A 16,717-nucleotide genomic window follows, 5' to 3' on the forward strand; every position below is an offset into this window, starting at 1 on the left:
GCGACGAACGCGCGGCCCGGCGGCGGAGCGGCGGGGAGGGCCGGCGGGGAGGCCCGCGCCCCGCGCGGAACCGGCCCCCTGGCGAGGGACGGCCCCGCCAGGTGAGCGGCCGACGGGGGAGGGAAGCGGAGGTCCCCGCGCCCGCGGCCAGGCTCCACCTCCCGACCACCGCGCCCCCGGCCCCGCCGCCCCCCGCCCGGCCGCTCCGCCATGCCCTCGGCACGTGGCCCTCGCCCTTCGACGCCCGGCATCGAGCCGCGGGCACGGCGCTGCGAGCGCGGGGGAGCCGGGCCGGGCGCCCCGGGTCGCGCTTGGGGACGTGGCTGTGGTGTGTGCATTGACACGAGGGGCAGAGGGAAGGGCGTGGAAATGTTGTCCCTGTGGGGTTTCCTTTGGGTGCTAACCAAAGCCGGCTGTGCCTATGGAAAAGCTAACCAGCACTGCGCTGAGCCAGGAGAAAGGAGGCGTTAAGCTGTTGGATGAGATCAAGTGTTGGGTTTTTGCCTTTTGGACCAAAATGTTGACACCTGCGCTGTGCTAACATTGATAATGTTGCTGTCGGTTTGGTAATGGTGCGTCAGATGTGTGCCCAGGCGCTGACATCTCGGCATTGCCTCCTCTTGGTTGGACACTAAAGACACGCAGGCTCGCTCCGCTCGGTGCTGTGCTTTAACACAGAATGGGTGTAAGGAGGAAAGAACCACACCAGTCTGCAGTCTCATCTCCATCTTCCTGGTTTTAGAGCTGTGAGTGATGATGGGATTTTTTTTTGTTAGGGATGGAGGTGTGTAACAGGAGTTTTAAGTATTGCTAGATTGTTGCAAGCCAGCAGTTTGGGTCCTGAAGTGACACCTGGTGGGTTCTTGGCCAGGTGCTGCTGGGGAGGGCTGCAGCCTGCGGTCATTAAAGCCCCATCTGAATTTTTCAGAATGAAGAATTTCCAGGGTAGAAAAACTGGGTAAATATGCTTTCTTCTTCATTTTTATGCATCGCTGTGTGATCTGTGAGTGAAATAATTTGATGTGAAAATGGCATTTTCTGCAGAGTTATGCAGAGTTTAGGCCAAAGAGCGGGCGATGAATCCCTGAACTGTGCGTGTGCATGCAACAATACCTTCATGAAATCTGAATGTTTCCATTTAATGTATTTAGTTTGATGAAAATGTTTGCTTTTCCCAAGGCTTTGGTCCCATTGGTATTGAGTGTTCTGGCAAAGGGTGAGAAGGCAGCCTAAGTGAACTGTAGAGATTTTATACAGCATGGTTTGTTGCTGCTGTCCCCTCTCTACCCACTGATTTCCTCTTAGAACTTCAGCATCTTGGAGCATCCTGGTCTTATCAATACTATTCTTGCCATACTCTTGTCTCTTTCTTTTTCTACTGTGATGAGAAGTTGAGCAGAACTGTATGGTATTATAGGAGGGAACTCAATTATTGCAATTATTGGTTTAATAATGCAAGAATACTTCTGTGTTATTTCTTGTTCTTTAATATTTTCTCACTTTTTGTTTATCATTGCAGTGTTGGTCAGATTGCTTTACTAAACCCTCCACAGTGACAAATTCCTTGAGTAATTAATTTAGAATACAGCAATCCGTATAATTAGTTAATTATTTTTAATGACTTTTATGCCATTCTTGTCTTCATTCTTGTCTTATGTCACTGATTACAGCATTCTTATAAATGCTCTGTCCTGGGTCTTATAAGAAGAAGTTAGGGAACAAACCCATTTTTTTTTCTTTCTGAAACAGTTTTCAGATATCATCAGTGTTCATTAACTTTCCTATTTCAAAATGGGAGCTAGAACTTGGTAAATGCATCATGAAGAATCTCACTAAGCTACATATTGATGTTAAGTCCTGCTGTCTTTCCTCTTCTGTTTTGCCACAACGTGTTTTGCCCAAGAAGCCAGTTCCAGCTTGCTGGATTTCTGTACTCATTCACTGTGTCTTTGGAGTCTTCTTTCAGTTCGCTCCACTCCTAAGCAGAGTTCCTCATCTTGTAAGTATAAAACAACCTTTGTTGCACGTGTATGTGGTGCGTGTTGCACTAGGCTGTACCCAAGGATGTTTTTTGCATTAATTCAGTGTTTGATGTAGGTCTCTGGAACGGGCTCTACTCATTCTTACCTATTTATCCTTCACCAGTTCTTGTATTCTGTGCAGACTCCATCAGCTTCAGCCCTTTATATAACCCTTCAATTAACAGGCAGAAATACTGAGTAGCATTGGACCTTCACTAAGAAATCAGTATTGCAGATTCATGCAGTAGGAAAAAATGTCTTGCACAGGGCATAGCATATTCCTCCATGCCAGGTAATTTGGATTAAGTACCTGTGCAAGCTTTCAACCAAGCTAAACATGATGTAGATTTTCCTCTTTCCTTGAATTCCTTTACATGTGCCACATGGTAAGACCTTGAAGCAGCTTATACATAATAATTTGTTACACACCTGTCCTTGTCTAACCAGTGAAATGATCCTCTGTAATGTTTCCAGGTGTCCCTGGATACAGTGTAAGCTGGGTACCTTCAGTGCTGTGAGATGTTACACTTGCATGGAAGTGGCTTGGATTTTCCTCATCCTCTTTTTTTTCCTAAAAAAATGGCTTTTAAGTACACTTATTATTTTTTTAATTGAAGAAATCTGTTAGTGTTGAGGTTTTCTTTCTTGAAAAAAAAAATATCTGAAATAATTTCACAGAGTTTAAGCTAACTTTATACATCCTCCCCTTTAACTATAGTGTGTGTATATATATACACTTTCCAACTGCAGAAAAAATTAAAGGTAAAGAAGCTTTTCATAGTATTCAAGGGTATAATGAGCTATGATTTTTAGAGCTAAGAAAACATCTTTAACTATTGATGAGGTGGATTTAAAATATTTTTCCTAAGCCACCCTAATAATTTATGAGGTGGTTTTAGATTCCAGGTTTTCTTCGTGTTGAATAACTTCTAAATCAGACTGTTGTGTGGCATTAAATCTTGCAGAGATCTAAGTATAGTAGGTCAGAAACTACAAGGTATTTTTATCCAGTCCAACCTATATTCTTGTCAGAAAGTCGCGCCAAATTTATTTAGTGAGACCTATTTTCTGTAAGCCTAAGTTTAGCATTACTGTCCTTTATTTCTTTGTTGATTGTATTCCGTGATTTTGTGCATGACTGATATTGAGCTAACCTACCAGTGTCACCCTGTTTTCTCTTGTAAATTACTGTTACGTTTTGTCTGCAGTCTTCTTTGGCTCCTTTACCCTCAGTATTTGCAGCAAATCAGCAGCAGTGTTTCAAGTAATTGCCATATTATTCAGTAAAAATTCTTAGATGCTTGCTGTCTAGTTCTGCAGATATTCAAATATTCACTCTTGGCAGATAGGACTGAATTTTTTCAAAAGAATAGTTAAAAAAGAAAAAAAAAAAAAAAGCTTTTTCTTTTTTTTTTGTCTTAACAGTGTGATTCTTAGCCTTGTAAAAAGCTTTCCTAACATGGATCCATGTGTTTCCACAGAGCTAGCACATTTTCATAGAGTTACAGCATAACAAGAGAAGGGAGAGCAAGAATGCTCTTTGGGACTGTGGGTTCCTGCCTGGTGAGAACATCAAGGTGCTTTAACACGTGTCTCGTGGAGCTCAGTGTCATGAAACTGCAGCAAGCTGTGTTAGGTAGTTAGATTTTCTCTTAATGCAAAAGTCATTAACCCCAGAGGTTTCAGCTGCATGTGTGATGCCTAGGAGGTTGTGTGCCATCTCTGTGATCCATGATTTAAAACGGCTTTGAGGTAATTTTGGGGTGACATTTTGTATTTCATGCATGTTATAAGGAAGCAGCCATTTGTGCTTGTGGAGCTGTTTTGAAAAAATTAGTCACTTATCTGGTAGTCTCTTTGTTGGCAGGATGTTTTAAGTGTGTCATTATGTTCATTGGGTGAACAATCAGAGGGCTGCAAATACCTTATTTACTGTATTTACTGTGTGACATCTAAATAAATAGCTGGTGGTGTTCCTGAGGAACTTTTGCAGAAGGTTCAGAGGGAAGCCAGGTGTTTCCTGCTTGTGCCTTCCTTGAGAGAACCCCATGGCCCAGTGTTGGCCTCAGGAGAGCCACACACAGCTCTTGCACAGGGCTGAGTCAGCCCTTCAGGCCTTACAGAAGGTAGTTTGTTGTTTTTTGGTTGTTGCAGTGCGTTTCTTCCTACAAGCAGCAGAAATCTGTGGAGGAACACCTAGAAATTTTACATGGCTTTCTGAGCTTGGCAAAGTAAGATCCTGTGCCATGGGAAGATGTTGGAAGCAGCACTTCTGTCTCAGAAGATGGAGAAAGTATTGCGTCTGTTTTGATTAACATATGGTTTCTGTTTAAAAGCAGTTTTATACATTGCCATGGATCGCTTTATGGCTTAAAATTGTATTTTCTTTTAATAGATTAACTCTGTCAGTTGTAGTGTTTAAGAAGAGCTGTGATTCGTGGCTCCGGAACAACACAATACGCTGAGGCATTTGCTCACACCCTGGTTTCTGAGTCTGAGCAGAGAAACAGAGGCATGGTCACATACTTTGGTGATGCCTGCTCATTTTTACATTCTTATGTTTTAATGCATCACGTCATGTTTCTGACCAGTATTACCCTACAGCAGTGACTCAAAGCAGGGCAAAACCCCCATAGAGAAGCAGTGGCCTTCTTAAGAAGAAGACATGCTTTCCTCCCTCTCATTTTCTTTTTCAAATGGGCCAAGCGTTTCTTTGAAAATATTGCTTCAGTCCTGTGAAAGCAAATGGTTTAAACAACTGTTTCAGAAGATGTATGTGGAGAAGATAGTCCATCTTTTCCAGCAGAGGCTGTGATCCAGGTAGGGAGGTGCATGTTGTGGCCCTTCATCACTCTGCTCAGACAGGTTGTACCAAAGGGAAGACTCGACCTAGCTGAAGCCAGAGGGGTTTCCATGAAAAAGGAGAGGGCCAAATGCTTCGGGATTTGCAAGTGTTTCCTTAGAATTACACCAGCTGAAGCAGCTGGAAGGAGATGATGAATATGCACATTTTCTACCCAGTAGCTAAGTAGGAATGTGCTTAAATCCTGCCTGTATCCAGGGCTAAGCACCTTTCTCTAGGGAGCATTTTGGATTCACGCTCTCTTGAAATTAGGATCATAAGCTCTTTCTTTCAAAGGGGGGAGTAAAGGTCAGTCTTTGCTTTCAAAACCCAGGAGGTGGTGATGGTTCTGGTTCCCTTTTTGTCATTAGCGGGGCTGTTATCCGCTAGAACGCTCACCACGTGTGGGAGCCTTCAACCCAGCCATCCTCCATCCGGAGGAGATTAATGCTCTTAATTCCTTCCATCAGAGCGAATTTTGTAATCAGCAGGCTGTTGGCTAGTGTAAGGTGGTAGTGCTGTCAGAAGGACAGAATGAACTCGACTCTGTAGCCCAGCACATAGCTATTAGAGGGCTCAGAACTAAAGCTTTTAAGGAAATAATGCATAAAATCAAACCAGTCATTTCAGAAGCGCGAGAGAAAGACATGCAAGCATTGCAAAAATCACTTTCAGATTGAAGACCTTTCAGATTCTCTTCAAAGATGTGTATGAGTGCCTTTGTGGTAATTTCCAGATTTTATGTGCAAGCAGGAATAGAAGTTGGACTTGAAAAGTGTAGGTAGAAAAAAACACCTTGTGAAACCATAATGAAAAAATCTGTCTGATAAACTGCTTTGGGGGAGGAGCAGAAGGTAGCTGGGACAATGGATTTCACACCTGCTGATAAGGGAGAGGTTGGACACAGATACATTATGTATTTAGATAGTGTACATAGATATATACGTGTTGTACATCTATGCAGATTTTCTATGCACTTGAGATATGAAGGTGGTTATATGTGTGGCTATGAAAGTGACTGTGGATGCAGGTTAAGGTCAATTCATATCAAAATCTATGCATTCAGGCCAAAATGTTATTTCTGAGTAGGATTTACAAAGCTCCCAGTCCAATCTGTGTTGTAACAATATTTTGGTAGAGACTTGGTATAAACAAACATTCTGTTTTGGGTTTGTTTTGAAAAGTGTTAGTGCAGAATGTCTGAAATCTGTAAGGCATTCTTTCTGGCCCTCTGTCTTTTGCCTTTATTTTAATGAAAATATAACTATCGATTATATGTGGGTAAAAGTGCTCTAATAAAGGAGAAAAGGCAGAAAGATTGGATTTTATTACTTAAATGAATAAAGATGGGCTTCTAAGAGCTGAGGATAAAACAAAGCCATGCTAATAATAACTACAACTGTGCACCTGTGATTTTGTGGTTCATTGTAAATGTTTTCACTTCGGTTTCATTCCAGTGTTGCTTTGGCAGTTACATTTATTGAACGTTTTCTTCATTTCTGAGATCCACTTGTGGTTTGTGGGGTGTGAGCATAAAGTTAGAATGGGATTGAACAAGAAAATGGCCCCAAATGAAATCGTGCACGTGTGTGTTAGAACATATGGGGATTCTTTTACATGATGTAATGAGTTTGAAATTGAATAAAATACCTAAAATGCACTTGAGCTGCAGGCACTTGGCCCGGGTTGGAACAGGAGAGTATTTACAGTGCAGTTTTCTAGTAAAGCTTTTCTTCCCTCCTGTTACGTCAAAAAACTTGAACAAACAGCAGCCACTGGCTGTAACTGTAGATCAAATGTCATCAAAGAAATGGAAGGAAATAGCTCAAGAGCTGCTGTTTTCAAATGTTTATGTTAAGGAAATCTGTCCTGATCTTTCAAGCTCTTGAACGTATTTTGAGCTGTACTACTGAAAGGCATTGAAGTGTTTTCAATGGGATTTTCCGCAGTGCAAAGGGAGATGGCTGGTTTTGAAAGGAGCACTTTTAGCCTTAACTCTGCAATGAGTTGGGTTTGCTTGTTTGTTTGTTCTAAGATTGCACTTTTCTGTTGGATGAATTATTAAGATCGTGCGCCACATCCCCTGTGTTAGAATTTAAAATGGACTCAGGGTAATCACAGCTCAAAACAGGGCTGCTTTGTGTTTGCATTTCAAAATAGACTTTATCTTTAAAAATGTCAGCAGTAAAATGTATGCACTGTATGTAATATGTTTGGCCCCTGTGTGTGGGACATGGCTGATGTCCCCTGGAAGCAGATACAGTACGCACAACAGGGATGTGTTGCAGAGAAGCAGGCGTGTTCCAGCAGATCTCAGATGTTGGAGTCGGCTTTTGATGTGGTGGCAACACAGGTAGCGAGTTTCCTAAGGACTGGTGTATTCTGACTGAATCTTCTTTATTTGTAATCACCTCTTCATAGAGCCACTTCCCCATCCTGTCCTTCTAGAACTTGGCACAGAGATGACAGTTCTAAGACAGCCCTTTTGCGACCTGCCTTTTCTTCTCTTTCTGCTTGTATCAATGAGCGCAGCTGCTCTTCCGTATCTCTTTTCTTGGTGGTTGCTCTTGGTGCTCTTCTGCAGGCGTTGCTCCTTCCCAGAGACCTCCTGCAGTAAGCAGTTGTTCTCTGCTGCCTTCCATGCAGGTGGGATCTTTTATTCAGCTGCAGCACTGTCATTGCTTGGGGAAAAGAGCAGCCTAGCACAGGATAGCTGCTGGTAGGTACAGGCATTCTTTTCACTTCTATCAAGTCACATTTTGTAAAGATTTACTTTGAAGCTTTTGGATTAATCTTTGTCTGGTTATTTTCCTTCATATTTGGAAAGTAATTTTCTATGTTTCTAATGCTTCACCAACTCTCTGTGCACCATCTGTGATGTCAACAGGAATGTGCACAGTTCTGCTGCAGAGCAATGGGGACAACCTCCTTTTTATGTTTGTGCTCAGACCATAATAATGACATTTTATTATCTCAGGAACATTGAGTTTTTAAACTGGTGGGAATATCACATGTACTTTTGCTAGGTTTGTTTATAGGTACAAAACGCTATATACAGAAGGAGCATTGACTGTGTTTGAGCTGGGTCTCCTAAACTTTGTTAAGCAGAAAATTACGTAGATTATTAAAAATCCTGAAAATCAGCCTATTTGACATCCTTAGTTTGAAAGTATTCATTAACTGCCCACATGCAGGACAACAGGGTCGGTACCAAATGAAATCAGGAAGGAGGAAGTGTGGAGATGCCAAAGAAATTGCCTAAAGAGGTGAAAAACACATCATGGAAAGAAGTGCTGAGAGAATGTAATTCCTTAGCTTAAGTGAGAGGAGGCTGAGAGAGTGAGAAGACAGTTCTGTTGGAGAGCATTGCAAAGCGAGGAGCTTATGGCAAGTAAGGAAAGAACCAGGTCAGATTGCAGCAAGGTAGATTCAACATGGACAAACAATTTTCTGGTGAAGTAAAGTTGGAATAATCTTTTGCAGGTACAATGGTGCTTCCATTGCCTGAGGACTTCAAGAACAGGTTCAATTACCTATATTGCTCCCAACAGATAGTCTGGCTTCGTGCCCCGGGGCTGAGTGATAGGCTGTCTGACCTCTGGATGTTCCTGCTGCCCCTCCTTTGGTTAACAGACATCTAACTAAAACTGCACAGATTCTAGTAGGATCAAAGTATAAGACCAATATACACTGGAATTTCTTTTCCCCCTCTGTGGCCTGTTCAGCAGCTTTACTTCAACTCGAGTTTTCCGTATTTGTAAGAAAGGCTATGACAGTTGTTAGGTAAAGGTTTTGGTTTTCAGTGGGTTTTGGTTTTTTCGGAGAGTGTTAGTTGCACGTAGGCCTCTAAGGCCTCTTCCTCTTTGAATATTGTTTGCTCTGATGTTACATCCAGGCTAGTTATGGGATTGTTATTCTACCTGAAAAAACCAAGAGAATTTGTGCAGTGCTTTGTGCAGATCAGTGTGGCCCGAGCGTGGATCTGAAGGAGCAATTGTTGCATGTCACTGCATGCATGCAAGAGGCAGAAATTGTTGCTTTTGATAGACTACAGTGTGACTTTGGTTCATAGGTGCTGTGAGCTTTGTAATGGCATTTAATTTTGTCTGTGGATATACACCTAATTAGGGAAAATATACTTCTTGGTGGGACTGGCAGTAAGAGGGAGGTGCAGTGTATGACCTGGACATTATATGTCTGTTGTAATGATAGAGGTGAGAAGAAATCTAATACTTTCATTACCAGTCTTCTTGACTGTAAGAGGAGTGAGGAAACTGGGGAACTGATTTCTTCACAAGACATTAATAGCTATAATTAATAAATGGCTTTAATTGCCAAAGACTTTGTTAGCAGATGCACACCAGCGGCTTCTTACCCATCTGTGGTTTGCAGAGAAAGTCACTGCTACAGGGAGTACGTCAAAATGCAAGTTATTTGATTTCCAGGTAAATAATAGCAATGACAACAAATCCTTCCTTTTATTTTGGTAATGAGCACCCAGTGGTTGCTTAATTTGTGAAAATTGAGTGTCCTGTTAATAGCCACGTGAGTAGTGATGGAAAAAATAAGATATTTTATATAGTATAATAAAGAGTCCTGAGTTAACATAGTAATAACCATGTGACAGATGGATACTGTGTGAGAAGTCTTGTTGGCTAAGTGGGCTTTTGTAGACATTTGAGCCATTGGTTTGCTGGTGTCAGTATGAATACAGATTGACTTGCCAGCTAAGGATGGCATTTTGCACTCACCTTCTTAGCATGAGCACACAATGTGGAACACAGGACTTACTTGCAAAGCAGTATAATGCTGCTTTATGTCTATTTTCCCCAGGTGTACAACTCCAGTGTTCATAACAAAATGAAATTGAAACTTAGAAAGAAAAGACAGGAGGCACGGACCAAATTCTCATTAGTCATTAAGAAGAGAAACCCAAATAATTTTTGAGGTAGTTGTAGCCTTTTAGAATATGAGTTCTCGTTGTTGTTGTTTTTAAATGGTTGGGATTAACATTTCTCTCATTGCTCTGACATTTTTCTCTGCTCCTTAACACCAGCGTTGTGTGCGAGCTGGTGGCTCCGACTCTAGGTGGCAGTCAGTGGTAGGCAGAAGGGAAGGCTGCTGGGTGCTTTGGCTTGAACCCTGCTATCTGCTCTGGTTGCCCTCTCTAGTTGGAATTTTTGTGGTGTTCGGTAGCAGTGTCACTTCAGCTTCTCCCGCTTTCAAATGGAAACACAGATGCTATGAAGAAAGAAATAAGCAAAAAAGAAAGGCAAAAAATAAGGGTAACTGAGAAAATGGTGCAGTGAGACGTTCACAAAGGAGAGCTTTGGTGATGCTAAAAATAGTGAAGAGACTTCTTTACAGATCAGCAAGACTCTTGTCGTAGATTAGCAGAAGCAGATTTCAGTTTATGATGGGAGGCATCCTCGTTTCCTGCTAAATTCAGTTTCAGTAGGTTGCAAAAGGTGCAACCGGGGATGAGAGGAGGAGGAGTACATTGTTGTACCCTGGTTTTTAGAAATTAGGATTTCCTGACAGCCTCTCAGGTGTGTGTCATTTAAGAAATGCTTACTGCTTTAGATGTCATGTCTTCCACCTCTGCCCTGTCCCTCACCCTCCTTTTGCAGTGTCCGTCCTCTGCTCTTTATTTCTAACCTCTCCTGTCCACTTACAGGCAATTCCTTTCCTTCATTCCTGTCAGGTCTTTGCCTCTTGACTCTCCACTTTTTCTTCATAACAAAGTAGAGTAGGCTTCAATTTTTCTCTCTCCTTTTCCTTGAACAGGTCTCTTTGCCTGCCTGCCCAGTCACTGCTTGCAGTTGGACGTAGCGGTGCTTGTGTGCTGCTGCCTGTTGTAACTGCAGAGCAGCAGCAGTCTCTCAGTACTTGCTGCGCTGGGATGATTACATTTCAGGAGATGAATACAGTTTGATAAGAAAGCTATTGTTGTAATAAATACGGTTCAAAAACAGGAATTAATCTATAAATTTTATTGATACATGGTTTTAAATTCAGTGCCAAATTACAGGCTTGTTTACCTCTGCTCAAATCTCAAGAAGCTCCTTGAGTTGCTCTGCGTTTGCAGAGGGATACTTAAGATCAAATCTTGGCCTACAGTCTCGACAGTAAGAAAATGATTTACTGTTATGTTGTATATATGTACATGTAACAGCGTTTGTAAAGGGGCTGTGATGCTGCAAGTGCTTTGCACGTGTTCTGCAAGGCAGGTCTTGTGCTAAAAAGCAGTAACTGTTAAGCAAAGGCTGCTGATTCTTGCTTAATATAGTCCTAGCGACATCCCTTCATTTTATAAACACGATAGTTTGACAGTGGAAAATACAGATTTCTGAAAAGTAAGATACCATGTTTGCAGGAAAAAGGGAAAAAAAAACCCAAAAAACCACAAAAACTAAAGCTTGAATCAGATGTTTATTTTTACATGTTTGTAGTGAAAAATACCATTGGCACATTATGTCAAGTCTTGCGATTCACAGTCAAGTGTGTTTCCAGAGACAGCTTGACAAATGTGGTCTATCATTTGTGAGAGAAAGCTTTCTGAAGAGAGTTAGCAGTGATCTAGTGCAGTTTTCTGTGTGAAACTCATATGCAAGAAAGACGAGATAGAGATAATTTTGGAATTATGTCAAGATTATGTGTTAGTATGACAGGTATCACAGTGCCTAATAGATGGCACAGCACAGAGATAATGAAGAGTGATGCTTTCTGTTCCCAGCCCTGTGCTGGGTCTGGTAGGTAGCTGTGGGCAAATCACTCTCCTCAATTTCTCTGTAAAAGTGATGATAATGATGTGTATTATTTTGTGTTTCATTTTGAGATCTAAGGGGAATATATAAAAATGAAGTGGTACAAACGTGGTGGGAAATAGAAGGTAGTAAAATAAGCGTTTGTATTACAGACAGCTTTGTACTGGCAATTGACAATAAAATTATTGATTCTTCTGCTTTTCTTTCCTGTTGAAGGTATCAGTATGTGTTTGTTCACAGGACTACAGAAAAAATCTTGCTGTTTCTTATGATACTCTATTTTTCAGTGCCTCCTGTGGAATTTGCTGTAATGTTATTCTGCCTTTATTCTTGCCTATTCTGGTCCCTGTGAGGGGCAGAAACAGCTTCAGTTCATGGAGGATAAGGACAGAAAAGGTCTGTCTATCTCCCTTTTCTCTGTCTCCTCCCTTTCTATTTCTCTGTCTCTCTTTGGCCATTGAAAATGTAGGTCATATTGCATCACCATAAAATGGAACAGTCAGAAAGGTGTTTGAAAAATGCTGACATCCTTAGCCTCGGGTGCATGCCAGTGTCCTTTGTTTACATTGAGAATAGTGTGGTACCCATGTAAGAACCAACATCTCTGTTCAGGTTAGTGGTATGGGACCTAAATTATGAGCCAGATTTTAAGATGCCTTTCATCTGCCTGCAGTAATTTAAAATTAGACAGATAAAATGCAGCCACTCACAATAATGATATACACGAGGAGCTAATTTGTAATCTTTAATCTGCAATAACCGTGACTGTGTAGCTTGAATAATATTTCATTTAACAGAGAAGCTCGGTAATAAATTTTGCAAATCATGTTAATCATGTATACTCTGCATTGTCTTGATTAACTGTGCCTTTTTATCTTGAGAAGTGTCTGGGCTGATATTGCATGTTTGTGCACCCTTTGAAATGAGCCAAGTGGGATTTCTTTTCTTTGTGGAAGAATTGAGATTCCTGATGTCCAGCATCCTTTTGCTTGCTACCAGCCTTTTGTGTTGCCTGTTTTTCTGATGTAATACAAGTTGTTATGGGTATGAAATATTCCTGTCACACAAAATACGGAACGTTTCGTTTTCTTTACAGATGCATACGAATCCAGGTTTTAAAGAAATGTATAAATATAATTTCAACAGTCCTTACTTACCTTAGTTTGCAGTAACCTAATGTGCTTTTCAGATTGAACTTTCAAATGGTGGCATAAATCATACAGCAAAATGTAGGTATTTTCAACTAGAAGACAAGATCCTGCTTAGAGAATATCTGTCATTATTTCTGAAACTGAGTAATTTTTTAGCCTGTCTTTCCTCGCTTTGTGTGGTTGTATTTAAACTGTTGAAGTGTGATATGCGAAAGCTTCTTACGGCTTTTTAAATTGCACTGCCAAAGAAGACTTCTTGGTTGTGAGAAAAGATGTTGCAAAACAAATGTAAAATTAGTGATGAGATGATTTCCTGAGCAAAATGATCAATGCAAATCTTTTTTTGTTGCAATTAGACAGAGGAAAATGACACTAGTTGGAGTTGATACCTCAGGTACGCCTTGCTGTGTAGTTATTTGTTTTGTATCAGCTCAGTTAGAATTATTCAAAGGGCTTTGTTTTAATGAGTTAGGCTTTTCATGAGAATATGTTTATCTTAAGTGGATAATATTCATTATTCATCATGGCTGTGCCTCTATTACCTATGTAGATACACTTTTCACCAGGTTGTATAGCTTTTGCTCTGCCCAATTATGGCTTCCTGTATTGCATGGTATTGAACAGCACTTGCAACCGAGTCCTTTGGCGTTCAGGCAGCGGGACTGACATCATGCTCAGTCTGGTTTGAAAATGCAGGCTTTCTCCTCTCCTTGGTTTGCTGCTTTGAGAATCTTTGTCACCTTTCCACCCTTCAGCTCGCTCTCCCTTTTCCAGCACACTGAAGTGCTTTCCTTCTGCAGAGGGAGCTCCTCGTGGCTTATTCTCAATCATCTGATCCCTGCCTTACATTACTCTTTGCTGACAGTTGTGGTTGTAATTGACCTGCTGTAAATTCTCAGTAAGAATTGTTCCTGTTCTTTGCCACCTATTATCCAGAGAAAGACTCCTCTTTAAAGAGTCATTAAACTGTCACTTTATTCTTCTGAAGTTTACTCTCTTGACTTGCTTCAAACTCAAATCCAGATGTAATCCCTAGAGCAAAATTCACAGGTGGTAACACAGCGTGCTCTGATCTCTTGTACGTAGGAATAAAATGTTTACTGTTTTTTCATTCACCCTCATCTGCTCCATTGTTTGTACTTCCCACTGATTGCCCTATTCCCAGATTTTTAAGCTTTCAGAGAAGCCTTCTGTTTTATGGGTGACTTTTTGGTTTCCATTTTTGCACCAAGCAGTGAAACCTGCCTTTTATCCAACTTGTAACATTTAAATTGAGATAAAAGGAAGGGTGTTCTGCATGCAGAGCTCCCGAATTCCCTGAAGAAACCGGGGTTGAGATTAAGCAGTTGAGTTTCTTTCATGGCAGGAAGATCATATGCTTGAAGGGGCTGAGACTGTGAGGCTGAGCACTGAGTGATCTTCTGCAAAGGGGAGAGTTTGCATGAATTCATGTCCTAAACAGGCAATGGAAAAATGAAAATGTTTTTGACAAACATTTCCTTTCCCAGTGAGCAGCAACAAGAATTGAAGAGAAAGCTTAATATTGTAGGATTTGATTAGATATTTCTGTGTAACATTTATTTATGATTTCTGAGACTTCTATTAGTGTAGAAACTTGCTAACAGTCAGTTACCTTGAGTCTTATTCACTGCAAAGCAGAACAGTAAATGCAGAGGGGAGAGAAAATAATACTGCACTTGTTCTCAAGTGTTGTCCACTGAAGACAAGAATCTGTATGTATTTATTTATTTTACCAAGCAATTAGAATATCATGAAGCTCTGTTGTGCTTCTTAGGCTCAAGCATGTTACTGAGCAGAGTAAAGCTTAGTGAAGGTAAGAAACTGTAAATGTATCTGTAGGTCTTATCAGTCCAGCCCGTGTCAGCTGGTAAGCTGCAATTTAAAAGGAGAAGAAGGGGTCTTGTCCTCAGTGCACAAAAAGAATTTGAAGGCATGAAGTCAGTTTGCAGGCAGCTTCCCAGAAGGCAGGAAGAGCTTCGTTCTGCACCTTCTGTCGGGCTCAGCCCTCCCGCCCCGGCACGGCTCGGATGCCCTCTTGGACTGCATTCCTCTTGTCTGGACTTTAATCCTTGGAGAGGAAAAAATAATTCTCTCTGAAGTGTCATCCGTCCACAGCACTAGATGGCTTGTTTGTATGCATCTTCGTGGCTTCTTAGTGAAATGAAGGAAAAATGCTGGTTTAACTTCAAAACGCTAGGGCCAATTATTTGATCTTCAGTATAACCCATGTGTTAGGATGGGTGAAAATCATTTTAAAGTTTTAGCCAATTAGGCATTAATTTGCACTAAAACAAAGCCAACCGTGCCAAAATTTATGTGAACAGTAAGTTTGTAAGCATTAAATGAAAGGACTTTAAAAACTTGAGCTTGAGATCAGGGAAGTTCCTGTTGTGGGAAAAGCTTCTGTGTATCTTTCTAATTTTTATTAAATCCCTCATCAGCAATACAGTAATAGTCACTAATGACTCTTACACAGGGGATCATTTTTAGCTATCCACGTTCTGTGACATGGTGGTAAAAATGTCAGTGGCTGCGTACCGAGAGCTCCTGTTATTGGAGTCGTGTTATATTCTAGAAGAATCCTATGCAGAAAATACAGCGCTGTCGTTTTACCAGCTGGCCATACAGACACCAATTTCTGCTTGGAAATCTGGTCAGAGGTTGGCGATGTGAGCGCAGTAACTGGGCTGAAGATTGAGATTTAAACCAATGCATACCTTTCTGGTAATGTCAGGCTGCCGTTTAAAGAGCTGTTCTGTGCAAAGAGGGCATAACAGTTCCGTGCTTACCTTTCAATTTTAAATTCATTGCAGAAAATGTGTTTGTAAAGCTGATAGAGTGCTTCGTATTGGATTTTAAATAGATGTAGTCGGAGTTATGAAACTGAAATAAGGTTTCAAATGTCTTACTGCTGTACTCCTTGTTTTGTTTCAGAATTAATCAGATACAAGTTAGAGAAAGCTTCCAGAATCTGAACAGATGAAGATCAATTGATAAATCAACCCAGTGATTCGCCACAATTTCAAGGTACTGTGACATGCTTACCAAAATATTTTCCTTAAGCATAATATTCACATACTTTAGATGTGAGGAGCGTGGAGAACAGGATATTAACAGGGTTGCAAAGCAAGCCTGAAGTGTTACCAGATGCAGTGGGGAGAGGTTGTTTTTTTTCTTTTTTTTGTTTGTTTTTTTTAATGCAGGTGTTTAATATATGTTTCAGTGGAAAATAAAGTGACTTCACAATCGACCTAAAGGGTCTTCAAGCTTGAAACAGTCAAGCTGGAAAAAAGATTGTAAGCTGTACCTCAGTCACTTAGATCAAGTGATTTGGACAAGGAAGGTTTGGCGTAGATATCATGTGACAATTTAAATGTATTTATTACAGTTTAGAAGATGTTAACTTCTTTTTTCTAAGTAATTAATTTTATCTATTTCTGAATTTCTGTCATATTTTAATGTATTGGAAGGCTCTTATGCTCTGGTATGTACCGTAGCCTACCAGAAAGTACAATTGTAAACTGGGGCAAGAATTACGCAGTTACTGAACACAGCTGAGATTCTTCTCCATAGCTGGCAGAACATTAGGAAAAAAAGTGAGAATTATGATAATAATTGAATTATGATAATAATTGAAATTTGGCTGAAGAGCTGATTTTACAGATTGTAGGAACTTCTAATTCATAGAGACAGTATCTGTTTCTTTCTCTGTTTCCCCTACATGTTAATATTTGCTCTCTATCATCACATGCATTTCACCATCTTGTGTATTTTTTCTTGATATAATGAAAGAAAAGATTTTGCTCAGAGTTTGCATTTTCCTCATACACAAACTTGCAAAATGCAGTCTGCTTCAGACAAACTAGTATTTGCTGTGCAAATCATCTTTTAGTATCTTTGAAAGTAGATTGTAGC

At 40.7% G+C, this 16,717-nt stretch overlaps 1 protein-coding gene across 2 annotated transcripts in view; it reads left to right on the forward strand.

The window, feature by feature from the left end:
• Positions 1-21: 21 nt before the first annotated feature.
• Positions 22-16,717, forward strand: part of ATXN7 (ataxin 7) — an 80,749-nt gene continuing 64,053 nt past the window's right edge. Inside the window, exons 1-2 of one of the 2 annotated variants that reach the window (XM_048957039.1) lie at positions 22-101; positions 15,737-15,829. The gene's annotated coding sequence lies outside the window, so the exon portion shown is untranslated. Of the gene's footprint in view, positions 102-15,058; positions 15,830-16,717 lie in introns of those variants that run through there. The other variant, XM_048957040.1, reaches the window with a different exon arrangement.

This window comes from Lagopus muta, chromosome 11 (assembly GCF_023343835.1).
Source record: "Lagopus muta isolate bLagMut1 chromosome 11, bLagMut1 primary, whole genome shotgun sequence".
Lineage (NCBI taxonomy): Eukaryota > Metazoa > Chordata > Aves > Galliformes > Phasianidae > Lagopus > Lagopus muta.